This window comes from Zea mays, chromosome 1, assembly GCF_902167145.1.
Source record: "Zea mays cultivar B73 chromosome 1, Zm-B73-REFERENCE-NAM-5.0, whole genome shotgun sequence".
NCBI lineage: Eukaryota > Viridiplantae > Streptophyta > Magnoliopsida > Poales > Poaceae > Zea > Zea mays.
The window spans coordinates 55,863,279-55,880,364 of NC_050096.1; positions in this window are offsets into that span (position 1 = coordinate 55,863,279).

Here is a 17,086-nt window from a genome sequence, read left to right on the forward strand (position 1 = left end):
GGCACCAACAGTGCCCAATGAAATTGTCATTGAGGCCATGATTAAGGGACTTCGGCCGGGACCTTCAGCGCAATACTTTGCCAGGAAGCCTCCTCGAACTTTGGAGAAGCTGCTCCAGAAGATGGACGAGTATATTCGAGCTGACAATGATTTTCACCAAAGAAGGGAGGAAGCATTCAGGTTCTCTGAAATGACCAGGGGCTTCGGAGGAAGATTTCATCCGAGGCACGTCAGGTCAATTCACAACTCTACTCAAAGTGATGATAGAGGAAGTCAACAGCAAAGACCACAATATTCCTCGCAAGCTTCGGGCAGCAGCAAAGCTCTTTCCGGCCGCCAGCGCCAAGGGGCAGAGGCGCCAGGGGCTTTGGGGGAAGATTTGGGGATCAACCAAGAAAAAATTACTACCTATTCTGTGGTGAAGACAAGGGCCACACCAGGATGTGCCATGTTACCATCCAGAAGCAAAAGGAGATAGCAGAAGCTGCAGCGCAACAGAGTCAGTCGAAGCAAGTCATGCATACTGCTTCGTACCATTCGCCTTACATTCCAGAATATGTAGGCAATCACCCTGCAGCTTCTGTTGCTTCGGCAAGTCAACCCCAAGCATCTTGGCAACAGCCTCCACTGCCACCACCAACGCAACGAGGTCAGCAGTCAGAAGGGAGTCAGCACACTCACCTTCAGCGGGACTTCAGAGAGGAGTCCGAAGCTCGCACAGTCAATAGCACTGTGCCAGAGTCGAAGCATATTTACTGACAAATATCCTACCTCGATAGCAGCTTTTCGCATTTCAGTCTTGCTTTCTTTTTAATAAGGAACAATTATAGGAAGTTTAAGTGCTTTTTATCGTTTGTCAATCTCTTGTAACAGTTTCGCTTTTTACCATAATGAAAATATATCTTCTCCATAGGCTTAAGTTGCCGAAGCATAAGAATTTATGGTGGCAAGGAGGACCTTCGATTTATCAAAAATTTGTTCTAAGGAACGCAGTACAATTTCTTCGAAGCAGCAGAAAGTCGTTCCTAAGGAGCGCAGTGTAAGTTTTCTGCTCAAAAGTCGTTCCGAAGGGAATGCAGAGCTTACAGCGAAAAATAAACGTTGATTCCGCTGAAAGTAAAAGGCGAAGAAGCTCCTAAGGGAGGCTTACAACGAAAAATAAACGCTGATTCCGCTGAAGTAAAAGGCGAAGAAGCTCCTAAGGGAGGCTTACAGCGAAAAATAAACGCTGATTCCGCTGAAGTAAAAGGCGAAGAAGCTCCTAAGGGAGGCTTACAGTGAAAAATAAATGTCGACCTTTGGCAAATATCATTTTGAATAACATCACATCATTACATCATTTGCATAGCATAACATCATACATCATAGTGCATCAACAACGCAAGAAGGGGGGGTCTCAATATTGATATTCGAAGATCGTTTTGAAGAAATAGTGACACGACACAAACAATAGCCATTGAAGAATTATATCTTCGTCAAACTCTGAAATGGAAAGATCTATTGATTATTGATTTCACGAGGATTGGTTACTGATTTTATGAGAACATGGATATTATTTACGAAGCATGAAAAGAAGGGAAGGTGTTTTTTCGCCGAAGGCTCAAAAACGGTATGTATATGATGTTTCATGCATCGTAAAGAATAGAACTATAAACAGCTAATATATTACATCTAAAGTTACACAATATTACACATGATTCTCAACAAACATTACATTCTAAATGTTTTTACAACAGCATCTAATCTTCCCTTAGGACTACTTCTGCAGCTTCGTTTAAAAGCTGATCAACAACTTTATCCATGATAGCTTCGGCCATTTATCTAATTTCGTCATCCCCCTTCGTGTGGGGGGCCGAAGATGGCTCAGCAGGTTCTGAGGGAAGAGTAGATACAGATTTATTACTATTACAAACCGTGAACGAGTTCGAAATCAAAAAATTACAACAAAGAGCCAAAAACCACTAGTTAATACCTATTTGCCCTTCGGGCTCTGCGCTTTTCTCAGCGACCTCTGCTACTTTTCTAGCATCATGAATGCCTTTTTCGCTTTTTTGAATAATTTCTTGGGCCATTTCCCGGTCGCCATTGTCCAAGATGTCGGTGAAAAATTTTCCACCGACCAGGCTTGCTTCGGCCGAGGGGTCTTTTATATCTTCGGAGGATAAGGCAGTTTCAGATTGTGCTAAAGATTTCACATGCTCACAGCCTTTCCTCTCCAAAATAGTAGCAATCCCCCTGGCACCCGAAAAGGCACATATGTCTCCGCGGCTATTCAAAATTTCCTCAAAGGCCTCAACTTCGTGATTGATCCATTCAATCGGGCCTTCGGGGTTACCCCTTGTGAAGTTTTCCTCGCTCGAGAATGCGTCAACGCTGGCGAAGCTAGTTTTTATTTTCTTAGCGCATTCTATAGATTTGGCATAACACCTTTTCTTGGATGCTCGAAGCTCTTCAACGTTTCCTTCTAAATGATTTGCCCACTAATCGCTAAGTTCTCGTTTCGTCTCTTCAAATATGCGTTCTTCTTTAGCTCTGGCTAACTGTTTCCGAAGATCTTCAATTTCGCGCTTCTGAGCCTCAGCTTGAGCATTAGAAGTAGCTTCGTCTTCCTTTATCTTATCCACCAATGTAAGCAGAATTTTATCTTTTTCCAAAGCTTCGTTCCTCAGCTTAATAACCTCTGTTCGTAGGTTGTTGAAAGCAATATTATAGCTCTCGTCTTCAGCATTCTTTTGCGCTCTCAAAGCGTTGCTAAGTATTAAACCCTATATGAAAAGAATTAGTATAAGAATAAATGAATAATTCAAAAATTATAAATTTCCAAATATACAATTTTCATACCTTCAGACTATTATATGCAAGGCTATCTGCAAGATCGTCCTTTGTCATAGCGCAGAGGCCAGCTTCAAGCTTCGTGAACCCCATACTTCTAGCCATCTCCCGGTAGACAGATAATTCTTTGTTGTCTGGGAGGCAGTATAAGAAGTCATCTTCGTCTGTGCCATTGAATACTAAGGCCCCCTTTGGATACTTCAATTCTCGGGCATAGTGATTAGCTTCAAAAATCTCTTCTTCAGATAATCTTTTTCCTGAAGCATGTCGTACAATATAATCGAGGGCTTTAGAGGATGCTTGAGAGCACCTAGAGGGGGGGGGGGGTGAATAGGTGATCCTGCGAAACTTAAACTTATAGCCACAAAGACTTGTTAAGTGTTAGCACAATAATCGCCAAGTGGCTAGAGAGAAGGTCTTGCACAATACGATAATCACAAAGAATTCAACACAGAGAAGACACAGTGATTTATCCCGTGGTTCGGCCAAGTACACAACTTGCCTACTCCACGTTGTGGCGTCCCAACGGACGAGAGTTGCACTCAACTCCTCTCAAGTGATCCAATGATCAACTTGAATACCACAGTGTTATGCTTTTTCTTTTCTTATCCCGTTCGCGAGGAATCTCCACAACTTGGAGCCTCTCGCCCTTACACTTTTGATGTTCACAAAGAATCACGGAGTAAGGAAGGGAAGCAACACACACAAATCCACAACAAAATGCGCACACACACGGCCAAGAATCGAGCTCAAAAGACTATCTCAAAGTTCTCACTAGAACGGAGCTCGAATCACTGAGAATGACAAACGAATGCGCAAAGACTGAGTGTGGATGATCAAGAATGCTCTAAGGTTGCTTGGTTTACTCCTCCATGCGCCTAGGGGTCCCTTTTATAGCCCCAAGGCAGCTAGGAGCCGTTGAGAGCAAATCTGGAAGGCCTTTCTTGCCTTCTGTCGTCGGGTGCACCGGACAGTCCGGTGCACACCGGACACTGTCCGGTGCCCGATTTCCTTCCTTAAATAGCGAAGCCGACCGTTGGTAGACTTGGAGCCGTTGGCGCACCGGACATGTTCGGTGCACACCGGACAGTCCGGTGCCCCCTTCTAGCCGTTGGCTCGGCCACGTGTCCCGCGCAGATCGCGCGGCCGACCGTTGGCCCGACCGACCGTTGGCTCACCGGACAGTCCGGTGCACACCGGACAGTCCGGTGAATTATAGCCGTACGCCATCGGAGAATTCCCGAGAGCGGCCACTTCGCTCGAGGCAGCCTGGCGCACCGGACACTGTCCGGTGCACCACCGGACAGTCCGGTGCCCCAGACCGAAACAGCCTTTTGGCTGTACACAGCCAACTCTTCTCTTTTCTTCTTCTTTCTGTTTCTAATACTTAGACAAGTATATTAGTACACAAAACCAATGTACTAAGACTTAGAGACATACCTTTGCTCTTGTTTTGCACTTTGTCCATCCATAAGCATGAATTCACATTTAAGCACTTGTGTTGGCACTCAATCACCAAAATACTTAGAAATGGCCCAAGGGCACATTTCCCTTTCAATCTCCCCCTTTTTGGTGATTTATGCCAACACAACATAAAGCAAGTAGAACAAGTACAAAATCACTTCAAATAAAACTCAAATTTATTTTGATTCAATTTTGGCATATATGGATCATCCTTTGCCACTACTTGGCTTGTTTTTGCAAATCAAACTCAAATCTCTATCTCTAAGTCAAACACACATGTTGAAGCATAAAGAGAGTCATTCCAAAAGAAATTGATCAAAGATTTCAAAAACTCCCCCTTTTTCCCATAATCAACACTTCTCCCCACAAGAGGCCAACTTTTGACAAAAGAGACAATACAAGAGTTTTGACAAACCAAAAGCTCTATTCTACTATTTTCAAAGTTTCTCAAGTGGTAGCTGATCCATCTATTGCTTTGGCCTTTATTTTCTCCCCCTTTGGCATCAAGCACCAAAATGGGATCAATCTTGGCCCTATAACCCCATTGCCTCACCAAAATCTTCAATTAAGAGCAAATGGCAATAAGAGTTCATGAGATGAACTTGGAATAAGTTACCCTCTCATCGGAGTGCAGTGGAAGTCTTTCATGGTCCAAGTCCACCTTTTCCCTTTCAACTCTCCTTGGAGACTAAAACAACCAAACTCAAGTACATGGTTAGTCTCAAAGGGTCAAGTTGTAGCACAGCTCCCCCTAAATATGTGCATCACTTGCAAACAGGACTTGTGAGGTCCTGGGAGTGTTTGTACAACTTGAGCACCACATTAAGCAACAAAATGCAGAATGAACATGATCAAAGGCATAAACACATGTATGCTACAATTCAATCCAAGTTCCGCGAATCTAGGACATTTAGCTCACTACGCAGCCAGCAAAAGGTCTTCTCATCTAGAGGCTTGGTAAAGATATCGGCTAGCTGGTTCTCGATGCTAACATGAAACACTTCGATATCCCCCTTTTGCTGATGGTCTCTCAAAAAGTGATGCCGGATGTCTATGTGCTTTGTGCGGCTGTGTTCAACAGGATTTTCTGCCATGCGGATAGCACTCTCATTGTCACATAGGAGTGGGACTTTGCTCAGATTGTAGCCAAAGTCCCGAAGGGTTTGCCTCATCCAAAGTAGTTGCGCGCAACACTGTCCTGCGGCAACATACTCGGCCTCAGCGGTGGATAGGGCAACGGAGGTTTGTTTCTTAGAGTTCCACGACACCAGGGACCTTCCTAAGAATTGGCACGTCCCTGATGTACTCTTCCTATCGACCTTACATCCAGCATAGTCGGAATCTGAGTATCCAACCAAGTCAAAGGTAGACCCCTTTGGATACCAGAGCCCGAAGCAAGGCGTAGCAACCAAATATCTAAGAATTCGCTTCACCGCCACTAAGTGACACTCCTTAGGATCGGATTGAAATCTAGCACACATGCATACGCTAAGCATAATATCCGGTCTACTAGCACATAAATAAAGTAAAGACCCTATCATTGACCGGTATGCTTTTTGATCAACGGACTTACCTCCTTTGTTGAGGTCGGTGTGTCCGTCGGTTCCCATCGGCGTCTTTGCGGGCTTGGCGTCCTTCATCCCGAACCGCTTTAGCAGATCTTGCGTATACTTCGTTTGGGAGATGAAGGTGCCGTCCTTGAGTTGCTTCACTTGGAACCCAAGGAAGTAGTTCAACTCGCCCATCATCGACATCTCAAATTTCTGTGTCATCACCCTGCTAAACTCTTCACAAGACTTTTTATTAGTAGAACCAAATATTATGTCATCGACATAAATTTGGCACACAAAAAGATCACCATTGCAAGTCTTAGTAAAAAGAGTTGGATCGGCTTTCCCAACCTTGAAAGCATTAGCAATTAAAAAGTCTCTAAGGCATTCATACCATGCTCTTGGGGCTTGCTTAAGTCCATAGAGCGCCTTAGAGAGCTTACACACATGGTCGGGGTACCGTTCATCCTCGAAGCCAGGGGGTTGCTCCACGTACACCTCCTCCTTGATCGGCCCGTTGAGGAAAGCGCTCTTCACATCCATTTGGAACAACCTGAAGGAATGGTGAGCGGCATATGCTAGCAAGATACGAATTGATTCTAGCCTAGCCACAGGAGCAAAAGTCTCCTCAAAGTCCAAACCTGCGACTTGGGCATAACCTTTTGCCACAAGTCGAGCCTTGTTCCTCGTCACCACCCCGTGCTCGTCCTGTTTGTTGCGGAACACCCACTTGGTTCCCACAACATTTTGCTTGGGACGAGGCACCAGTGTCCAAACTTCATTGCGCTTGAAGTTGTTGAGTTCCTCCTGCATGGCCAACACCCAATCCGGATCTAGCAAGGCCTCCTCTACCCTGAAAGGCTCAATAGAAGAGACAAAGGAGTAATGCTCACAAAAATTAACTAATCGAGATCGAGTAGTTACTCCCTTGCTAATGTCACCCAAAATTTGGTCGACGGGATGATCCCTTTGAATCACCGCTCGAACTTGGGTTGGTGAAAGGGAAATGTGCCCTTGGGCCATTTCTAAGTATTTTGGTGATTGAGTGCCAACTCAAGTGCTTAAATGTGAATTTATGCCATGGATGAATAAAGTGCAAATCAAGAGCATAGGTATGTTTCTAAGTCTTAGTACATTGGTTTTGTGTACTAATATACTTGTCTAAGTATTGGAAACAGGAAGAAAAAGAAAAGAAATGAATTGGTTGTGTACAGCCAGAAGGCTGCTTCGGTCTGGAGCACCGGACTGTCCGGTGGTGCACCGGACAGTGTCCGGTGCGCCAGGCTGCCTCGGCCGAAGAGGCCGCTCTCGGGAATTTGCTGACGGCGTACGGCTAAAATTCACCGGACTGTCCGGTGTGCACCGGACTGTCCGGTGAGCCAACGGTCGGCCGAGCCAACGGTCCGCCGCGGATTCTGCGCGCGACACGTGGCCAAGCCAACGGTCGGAAGGGGGCACCGGACTGTCCGGTGTGCACCGGACATGTCCGGTGCGCCAACGGCTCCCAGATCTGCAACGGTCGGCTTTGCCATTTAAGGAAAGGAATCGGGCACCGGACACTGTGGGTGTGCACCGGACTGTCCGGTGCGCCCGATGACAGAAGGCAAGGATGACCTTCCAGATTTGTTCTCAACGGCTCCTAGCTGCCTTGGGGCTATAAAAGGGACCCCTAGGCGCATGGAGGAGGACACCAAGCATTCCTACAACATTCCTAAGCACCAAGACATTGATCTCACGCATTCGTTTCATTGTGATAGCATCTAGAGCTCTTGCTGAGTTGCGAACTCTTTGAGTTGTGTTGCGAGCTCTTGTTGCGACTTGTGTGCGTGTTGTTGCTCTGATCTTTTGAAGTCTTGTGTGCGTTGCTCATTCCCCCTTTGCTCTGTGTTCTTTGTGAACTTCAATTGTAAGGGCGAGAGGCTCCAAGTTGTGGAGATTCCTCGCAAACGGGATTGAGAAAAAGCAAGCAAAAACACCGTGGTATTCAAGTGGGTCTTTGGACCGCTTGAGAGGGGTTGATTGCAACCCTCGTCCGTTGGGACGCCACAACGTGGAGTAGGCAAGCGTTGGTCTTGGCCGAACCACGGGATAAACCACCGTGTCGTCTCTGTGATTGATCTCTTGTGGTATTGTGTTTTGTTGAGACTCCTTTCTAGCCACTTGGCATTTATTGTGCTAACACTTCACAAGTTTTTGTGGCTATAAGTTTAAGTTTTACAGGATCACCTATTCACCCCCCCTCTAGGTGCTCTCAATTGGTATCAGAGCCGTTCTCTTCAAGAAAGGGACTAACCGCCCGAAGAGATGGATCCTAAAGGGAAGGGAATCGTGATCAACGACAAGGAAAAGGAGTCCTTCGTCAACGAGCCAAAAGATGACAAATCCAACGACTCTGGCTCGGGCCACAGACGTAAAGATGGGAAGAAGAAGAAGACAAGACGTATCAAGGAGATCGTCTACTACGACAGCGACGAGTCTACTTCTTCCCACAAGGACGACGACTACGACAAACATAAGACAGTTAACTCATACTTTTCTTTTGATTATTCGCGCATTCCGCACAGCTCAAATGCTCATTTGCTCCCCATTCCACTTGGCAAGCCTCCTCACTTTGATGGAGAGGACTACGGATTTTGGAGTCACAAAATGCGTACACACCTATTTTCTCTCCATCCAAGAATTTGGGAGATTGTGGAAAGTGGAATGAAATTTGATAGCTCGGATAGTCCTTCGTTTATTAATGAACAGATCCATAAAAATGCACAAGCTACTACTGTGTTGCTAGCCTCTTTGTGCAGGGACGAGTATCACAAGGTGAGCGGCTTGGACAATGCCAAGCAAATTTGGGACACCCTCAAGATCTCTCATGAGGGGAATGATGTCACCTTACTCACCAAGATGGAGTTGGTGGAGGGCGAGCTCGGACGATTCGCGATGATAAGGGGCGAGGAGCCGACGCAAACATACAACCGGCTCAAGATCCTTATCAACAAAATAAGGAGCTACGGAAGCACGCGATGGACGGATCACGACGTCGTCCGCCTAATGCTAAGGTCATTTACCGTTCTTGATCCTCATCTCATGAACAATATTCGTGGGAATCCCAGGTACACGAAGATGACGCCCGAGGAGGTACTCGGAAAATTCGTAAGCGGGCGAATGATGATCAAGGAGGCAAGATACGTGGACGACGCCTTGAATGGACCGATCAACGAGCCTCAACCCCTTGCTCTCAAGGCAACAAAAAGCAAGGAGGCGCTACCTAGCAGGGTGGCACAAATTGAGGCGGCCGAACTTAATGATGAAGAGATGGCCCTCATCATCAAAAGATTCAAGACGGCGCTTAAAGGTCGCAAGGGACAGCCAAGCAAGACCAAAGCCAAGGGGAAGCGTTCGTGCTTCAAATGCGGTAAGCTTGGTCATTTTATTGCTAACTGTCCCGACAATGATAGTGATCAGGACCAAGGGAACAAGAGGGAGAAGAAGAAGAATTATAAGAAGGCAAAGGGCGAGGCTCATCTTGGCAAGGAGTGGGATTCGGACTGCTCCTCGTCTGACTCCGACAATGAGGGACTCGCCGCCACTGCATTCAACAAGTCATCCCTCTTCCCCAACGAGCGTCACACTTGCCTCATGGCAAGAGAGAAGGTAATCACTCGTAATGATATCACTTATGATTCTTCTAGTGACGATGAGTCTAGTGATGATGAAATAGATTACTCTAGTTTGTTCAAGGGATTGGATAAAAATAAAATTGATAAAATCAATGAATTGATTGATGCCTTGAATGAAAAGGATAGGCTTTTAGAAAAGCAAGAGGATTTGTTGTATGATGAACATGATAAGTTTATAGAGGCACAAAAATCCTATGCTTTAGAAGTTAAAAGAAATGAAGTGCTTTCTAGTGAATTATCTTCTTGTCATGAAAACATTGCTACTTTAAAGAGTGTTAATGATGACTTAAATGCTAAACTAGAAGTAGCTAGTAAATCAACATCTTGTGTAGAAATTGTTGAAACGTGCACTAGGTGTAAAGATCTTAATGTTGATGCTTGTAGTAAACATCTAGTTTCAATTTCTAAATTGAATGATGAAGTGGCTAGTCTTAATGCTCAACTTAAGGCTAGCAAAAGCGAATTTGATAAACTAAAATTTGCAAGGGATGCCTACACGATCGGTAGACACCCCTCAATTAAGGATGGACTTGGCTTCAAGAGGGAAGCCAAGAACTTAACAAGCCATAAGGCTCCCATTCCCGCTAAGGAGAAAGGGAAGGCCCCTATAGCTACTAGTGCTAAAAAGAACCATGCCTTTTTGTATCATGATAGGAGACAAACTAGAAATGCTTATAGGAGTTATAATGCTTACGATGATTTTTCTCATGCTATGTTTGCTTCTAGTTCTTCATATGTGCATGATAGAAATGTTGGTAGAAGGAATGCTGTTCATAATATGCCTAGGAGAAATGTTGTTAATGTTCCTAGGAAAGTAAATGAACCTTCTACAATATATCATGCTTTGAATGCTTCCTTTGCAATTTGTAGAAAGGATAGAAAGGTGATTGCTAGGAAATTAGGGGCAAAATGCAAGGGTGATAAAACTTGCATTTGGGTCCCTAAGACAATTGTGACTAACCTTGTAGGACCCAACAAGAGTTGGGTACCTAAGTCCCAAGCCTAAATTTGCCTTGCAGGTTTATGCATCCGGGGGTTCAAGCTGGATTATCGACAGCGGATGCACAAACCATATGACGGGGGAGAAGAAGATGTTCACCTCCTACGTCAAGAACAAGGATTCCCAAGATTCAATTATATTCGGTGATGGGAATCAAGGCAAGGTAAAAGGGTTAGGTAAAATTGCAATTTCTAATGAGCACTCTATCTCTAATGTGTTTTTAGTAGAGTCTCTTGGATATAATTTGCTATCGGTTAGTCAATTATGCAATATGGGATATAACTGTCTATTTACAAATGTAGATGTGTCTGTCTTTAGAAGAAGTGATGGTTCACTAGCTTTTAAGGGTGTATTAGACGGCAAACTTTATGTAGTTGATTTTGCAAAAGAAGAGGCCGGTATAGACGCATGCTTAATGGCTAAGACTTGCATGGGCTGGCTGTGGCATCGCCGCTTAGCACATGTGGGGATGAAGAATCTTCACAAGCTTCTAAAAGGAGAACACGTGATAGGTTTAACTAACGTGCAATTCGAAAAAGATAGACCTTGTGCAGCTTGTCAAGCAGGTAAACAAGTGGGAGGAGCGCATCACAGCAAGAATGTGGTGACCACCTCAAGACCCCTGGAGCTGCTGCATATGGACCTCTTCGGACCCGTCGCCTATCTGAGCATAGGAGGAAGTAAGTATGGTCTAGTTATTGTTGATGACTTTTCCCGCTTCACTTGGGTGTTCTTTTTGCAGGATAAGTCTGAAACCCAAGGGACCCTCAAGCGCTTCCTCAGGAGAGCTCAAAATGAGTTTGAGCTCAAGGTGAAGAAGATAAGGAGCGACAACGGGTCCGAGTTCAAGAACCTTCAAGTGGAGGAGTTCCTTGAGGAGGAAGGGATCAAGCACGAGTTCTCCGCTCCCTACACACCACAGCAAAATGGTGTGGTAGAGAGGAAGAACAGGACGCTAATCGATATGGCGAGGACGATGCTTGGAGAATTCAAGACCCCCGAGTGTTTCTGGTCGGAAGCCGTGAACACAGCTTGCCACGCCATCAACAGGGTCTACCTTCATCGCCTCCTCAAGAGGACTTCGTATGAGCTACTAACCGGTAACAAACCCAATGTATCTTACTTTCGTGTATTTGGGAGCAAGTGCTACATTCTAGTAAAGAAGGGTAGAAATTCTAAGTTTGCTCCCAAAGCTGTAGAAGGGTTTTTGTTAGGTTATAACTCAAATACAAAGGCGTATAGAGTCTTCAACAAATCATCGGGTTTGGTTGAAGTCTCTAGCGACGTTGTATTTGATGAGACTAATGGCTCTCCAAGAGAGCAAGTTGTTGATTGTGATGATGTAGATGAAGAAGATGTTCCAACGGCCGCTATACGAACCATGGCGATTGGAGAAGTGCGGCCACAGGAACAAGATGAACGAAATCAACCTTCTTCCTCAACAACGGTGCATCCCCCAACTCAAGACGATGAACAGGTTCATCAAAAGGAGACGTGTGATCAAGGGGGAGCACAAGATGATCACGTGATGGAGGAAGAAGCGCAACCGGCACCTCCAACCCAAGTTCGAGCGATGATTCAAAGGGATCATCCCGTCGACCAAATTCTGGGTGATATTAGCAAGGGAGTAACTACTCGATCTCGATTAGTTAATTTTTGTGAGCATTACTCTTTTGTCTCTTCTATTGAGCCTTTCAGGGTAGAAGAGGCCCTGCTAGATCCGGACTGGGTGTTAGCCATGCAGGAGGAACTCAACAACTTCAAGCGCAATGAAGTTTGGACACTGGTGCCTCGTCCCAAGCAAAATGTTGTGGGAACCAAGTGGGTGTTCCGCAACAAACAGGACGAGCACGGGGTGGTGACAAGGAACAAGGCTCGACTTGTGGCAAAAGGTTATGCCCAAGTCGCAGGTTTGGACTTTGAGGAGACGTTTGCTCCTGTGGCTAGGCTAGAGTCAATTCGCATCTTGCTAGCATATGCCGCTCACCATTCTTTCAGGTTGTACCAAATGGATGTGAAGAGCGCTTTCCTCAACGGGCCGATCAAGGAGGAGGTGTACGTGGAGCAACCCCCTGGCTTCGAGGATGAACGGTACCCCGACCACGTGTGTAAGCTCTCTAAGGCGCTCTATGGACTTAAGCAAGCCCCAAGAGCATGGTATGAATGCCTTAGAGACTTTCTAATTGTTAATGCTTTCAAGGTTGGGAAAGCCGATCCAACTCTCTTTACTAAGACATGTGATGGTGATTTGTTTGTGTGCCAAATTTATGTCGATGACATAATATTTGGTTCTACTAACCAAAAGTCTTGTGAAGAGTTTAGCAGGGTGATGACGCAGAAATTCGAGATGTCGATGATGGGCGAGTTGAACTATTTCCTTGGGTTCCAAGTGAAGCAACTCAAGGACGGCACCTTCATCTCCCAAACGAAGTACACGCAAGATCTGCTAAAGCGGTTTGGGATGAAGGACGCCAAGCCCGCAAAGACGCCGATGGGAACCGACGGACACACCGACCTCAACAAAGGAGGTAAGTCCGTTGATCAAAAAGCATACCGGTCAATGATAGGGTCTTTACTTTATTTATGTGCTAGTAGACCGGATATTATGCTTAGCGTATGCATGTGTGCTAGATTTCAATCCGATCCTAAGGAGTGTCACTTAGTAGCGGTGAAGCGAATTCTAAGATATTTGGTTGCTACGCCTTGCTTCGGGCTCTGGTATCCAAAAGGGTCTACCTTTGACTTGGTTGGATACTCAGATTCCGACTATGCTGGATGTAAGGTCGATAGGAAGAGTACATCGGGGACGTGCCAATTCTTAGGAAGGTCCCTGGTGTCGTGGAACTCTAAGAAACAAACTTCCGTTGCCCTATCCACCGCTAAGGCCGAGTATGTTGCCGCAGGACAGTGTTGCGCGCAACTACTTTGGATGAGGCAAACCCTCCGGGACTTTGGCTACAATCTGAGCAAAGTCCCACTCCTATGTGACAATGAGAGTGCTATTCGCATGGCAAAAAATCCTGTTGAGCACAGCCGCACAAAGCACATAGACATCCGACATCACTTTTTGAGAGACCACCAGCAAAAGGGAGATATCGAAGTGTTTCATGTTAGCACCGAGAACCAGCTAGACGATATCTTTACCAAGCCTCTAGATGAGAAAACCTTTTGCAGGTTGCGTAGTGAGCTAAATGTCTTAGATTCGCGGAACTTGGATTGAATTGTAGCATACATGTGTTTATGCCTTTGATCATATTCCTTATGCATTTTGTTGCTTATTGTGGTGCTCAAGTTGTACAAACACTCACTGGACCTCATAAGTCCTTTTTGCAAGTGATGCACACATTTAGGGGGAGATGTGCTACAACTTGACCCTTTGAGACTAACCATTTGCTTGAGTCTGCTTGATTTAGTCTCGAAGGTGGAATGAAAGGGAAAGGTGAACTTGGACCATGCAAGACTTCCACTGCACTCCGATGAGAGGGTAACTTATTCCAAGTTCATCTCTATGATCTTATTGCCTTTGTACTCTTAATTGAAGATTTTGGTGAGACAATGGGATTAAAGGGCCAAGATTGATCCCGTTTTGGTGCTTGATGCCAAAGGGGGAGAAAATAAAGGCCAAAGCAATAGATGGATCAGCTACCACTTGAGAAACTTTGATCAGTTACCACTTGAGAAACTTTGAAACTTTGAAAATAGTAGAATAGAGCTTTTGGTTTGTCAAAACTCTTGTATTGTCTCTTTTGTCAAAAGTTGGCCTCTTGTGGGGAGAAGTGTTGATTATGAAAAAAGGGGAGTTTTTGAAATCTTTGATCAATCTCTTTTGGAATAACTCTCTATATGCTTCAACATGTGTGTTTGACTTAGAAATAGAGATTTGAGTTTGATTTGCAAAAACAAACCAAGTGGTGGAAAAGGATGATCCATATATGCCAAAATTGAATCAAAATAAATTTGAGTTTTATTTGAAGTGATTTTGCACTTGTTCTAGTTGCTTTATGTTGTGTTGGCATAAATCACCAAAAAGGGGGAGATTGAAAGGGAAATGTGCCCTTGGGCCATTTCTAAGTATTTTGGTGATTGAGTGCCAACTCAAGTGCTTAAATGTGAATTTATGCCATGGATGAATAAAGTGCAAATCAAGAGCAAAGGTATGTTTCTAAGTCTTAGTACATTGGTTTTGTGTACTAATATACTTGTCTAAGTATTGGAAACAGGAAGAAAAAGAAAAGAAATGAATTGGCTGTGTACAGCCAGAAGGCTGCTTCGGTCTGGAGCACCGGACTGTCCGGTGGTGCACCGGACAGTGTCCGGTGCGCCAGGCTGCCTCGGCCGAAGAGGCCGCTCTCGGGAATTTGCTGACGGCGTACGGCTAAAATTCACCGGACTGTCCGGTGTGCACCGGACTGTCCGGTGAGCCAACGGTCGGCCGAGCCAACGGTCCGCCGCGGATTCTGCGCGCGACACGTGGCCAAGCCATCGGTCGGAAGGGGGCACCGGACTGTCCGGTGCGCCAACGGCTCCCAGATCTGCAACGGTCGGCTTCACCATTTAAGGAAAGGAATCGGGCACCGGACACTGTCCGGTGTGCACCGGACTGTCCGGTGCGCCCGATGACAGAAGGCAAGGATGGCCTTCCAGATTTGTTCTCAACGGCTTCTAGCTGCCTTGGGGCTATAAAAGGGACCCCTAGGCGCATGGAGGAGGACACCAAGCATTCCTACAACATTCCTAAGCACCAAGACATTGATCTCACGCATTCGTTTCATTGTGATAGCATCTAGAGCTCTTGCTGAGTTGCGAACTCTTTGAGTTGTGTTGCGAGCTCTTGTTGCGACTTGTGTGCGTGTTGTTGCTCTGATCTTTTGAAGTCTTGTGTGCGTTGCTCATTCCCCCTTTGCTCTGTGTTCTTTGTGAACTTCAATTGTAAGGGCGAGAGGCTCCAAGTTGTGGAGATTCCTCGCAAACGGGATTGAGAAAAAGCAAGCAAAAACAACGTGGTATTCAAGTGGGTCTTTGGACCGCTTGAGAGGGGTTGATTGCAACCCTCGTCCGTTGGGACGCCACAACGTGGAGTAGGCAAGCGTTGGCCTTGGCCGAACCACGGGATAAACCACTGTGTCGTCTCTGTGATTGATCTCTTGTGGTATTGTGTTTTGTCGAGACTCCTTTCTAGCCACTTGGCATTTATTGTGCTAACACTTAACAAGTTTTTGTGGCTATAAGTTTAAGTTTTACAGGATCACCTATTCACCCCCCCTCTAGGTGCTCTCAGTTGGAGGTGCCGGTTGCGCTTCTTCCTCCATCACGTGATCATCTTGTGCTCCCCCTTGATCACACACCTCCTTTTGATGAACCTGTTCATCGTCTTGAGTTGGGGGATGCACCATTGTTGAGGAAGAAGGTTGATCTTGCTCCACTTGTTCCTGTGGTCGCACATCACCAATCGCCATGGTGCGCATGGCGGCCGTTGGAACGTCTTCTTCATCTACATCATCAAGATCAACAACTTGCTCTCTTGGAGAGCCATTAGTCTCATCAAATACAACGTCGCTAGAGACTTCAACCAAACCCGATGATTTGTTGAAGACTCTATACGCCTTTGTATTTGAGTCATAACCTAACAAAAACCCTTCTACAGCTTTGGGAGCAAACTTAGAATTTCTACCCTTCTTCACTAGAATGTAGCACTTGCTCCCAAATACACGAAAGTAAGATACATTGGGTTTGTTACCGGTTAGTAGCTCATACGAAGTCTTCTTGAGGAGGCGATGAAGGTAGACCCTGTTGATGGCGTGACAAGCCGTGTTCACGGCTTCCGACCAAAAGCACTCGGGGGTCTTGAACTCTCCAAGCATCGTCCTCGCCATATCGATGAGCGTCCTGTTCTTCCTCTCTACCACACCATTTTGTTGTGGTGTGTAGGGAGCGGAGAACTCGTGCTTGATCCCTTCCTCATCAAGGAACTCCTCCACTTGAAGGTTCTTGAACTCGGACCCGTTGTCGCTCCTTATCTTCTTCACCTTGAGCTCAAACTCATTTTGAGCTCTCCTTAGGAAGCGCTTGAGGGTCCCTTGGGTTTCAGACTTATCCTGCAAAAAGAATACCCAAGTGAAGCGGGAAAAGTCATCAACAATAACTAGACCGTACTTACTTCCTCCTATGCTTAGATAGGCGACGGGTCCGAAGAGGTCCATATGTAGTAGCTCCAGGGGTCTTGAAGTGGTCATCACATTCTTGCTGTGATGCGCTCCTCCCACTTGTTTACCTGCTTGACAAGCTGCACAAGGTCTATCTTTTTCGAATTGCACGTTAGTCAAACCTATCACGTGTTCTCCCTTTAGAAGCTTGTGAAGGTTCTTCATCCCTACATGTGCTAAACGGCGATGCCACAACCAGCCCATGCTAGTCTTAGCAATTAAGCATGCATCTAGACCGGCCTCCCCTTTTGCAAAATCAACTAAATAAAGTTTGCCGTCTAATACACCCTTAAATGCTAGTGAACCATCACACCTTCTAAAGACAGACACATCTACATTTGTGAATAGACAGTTATATCCCAT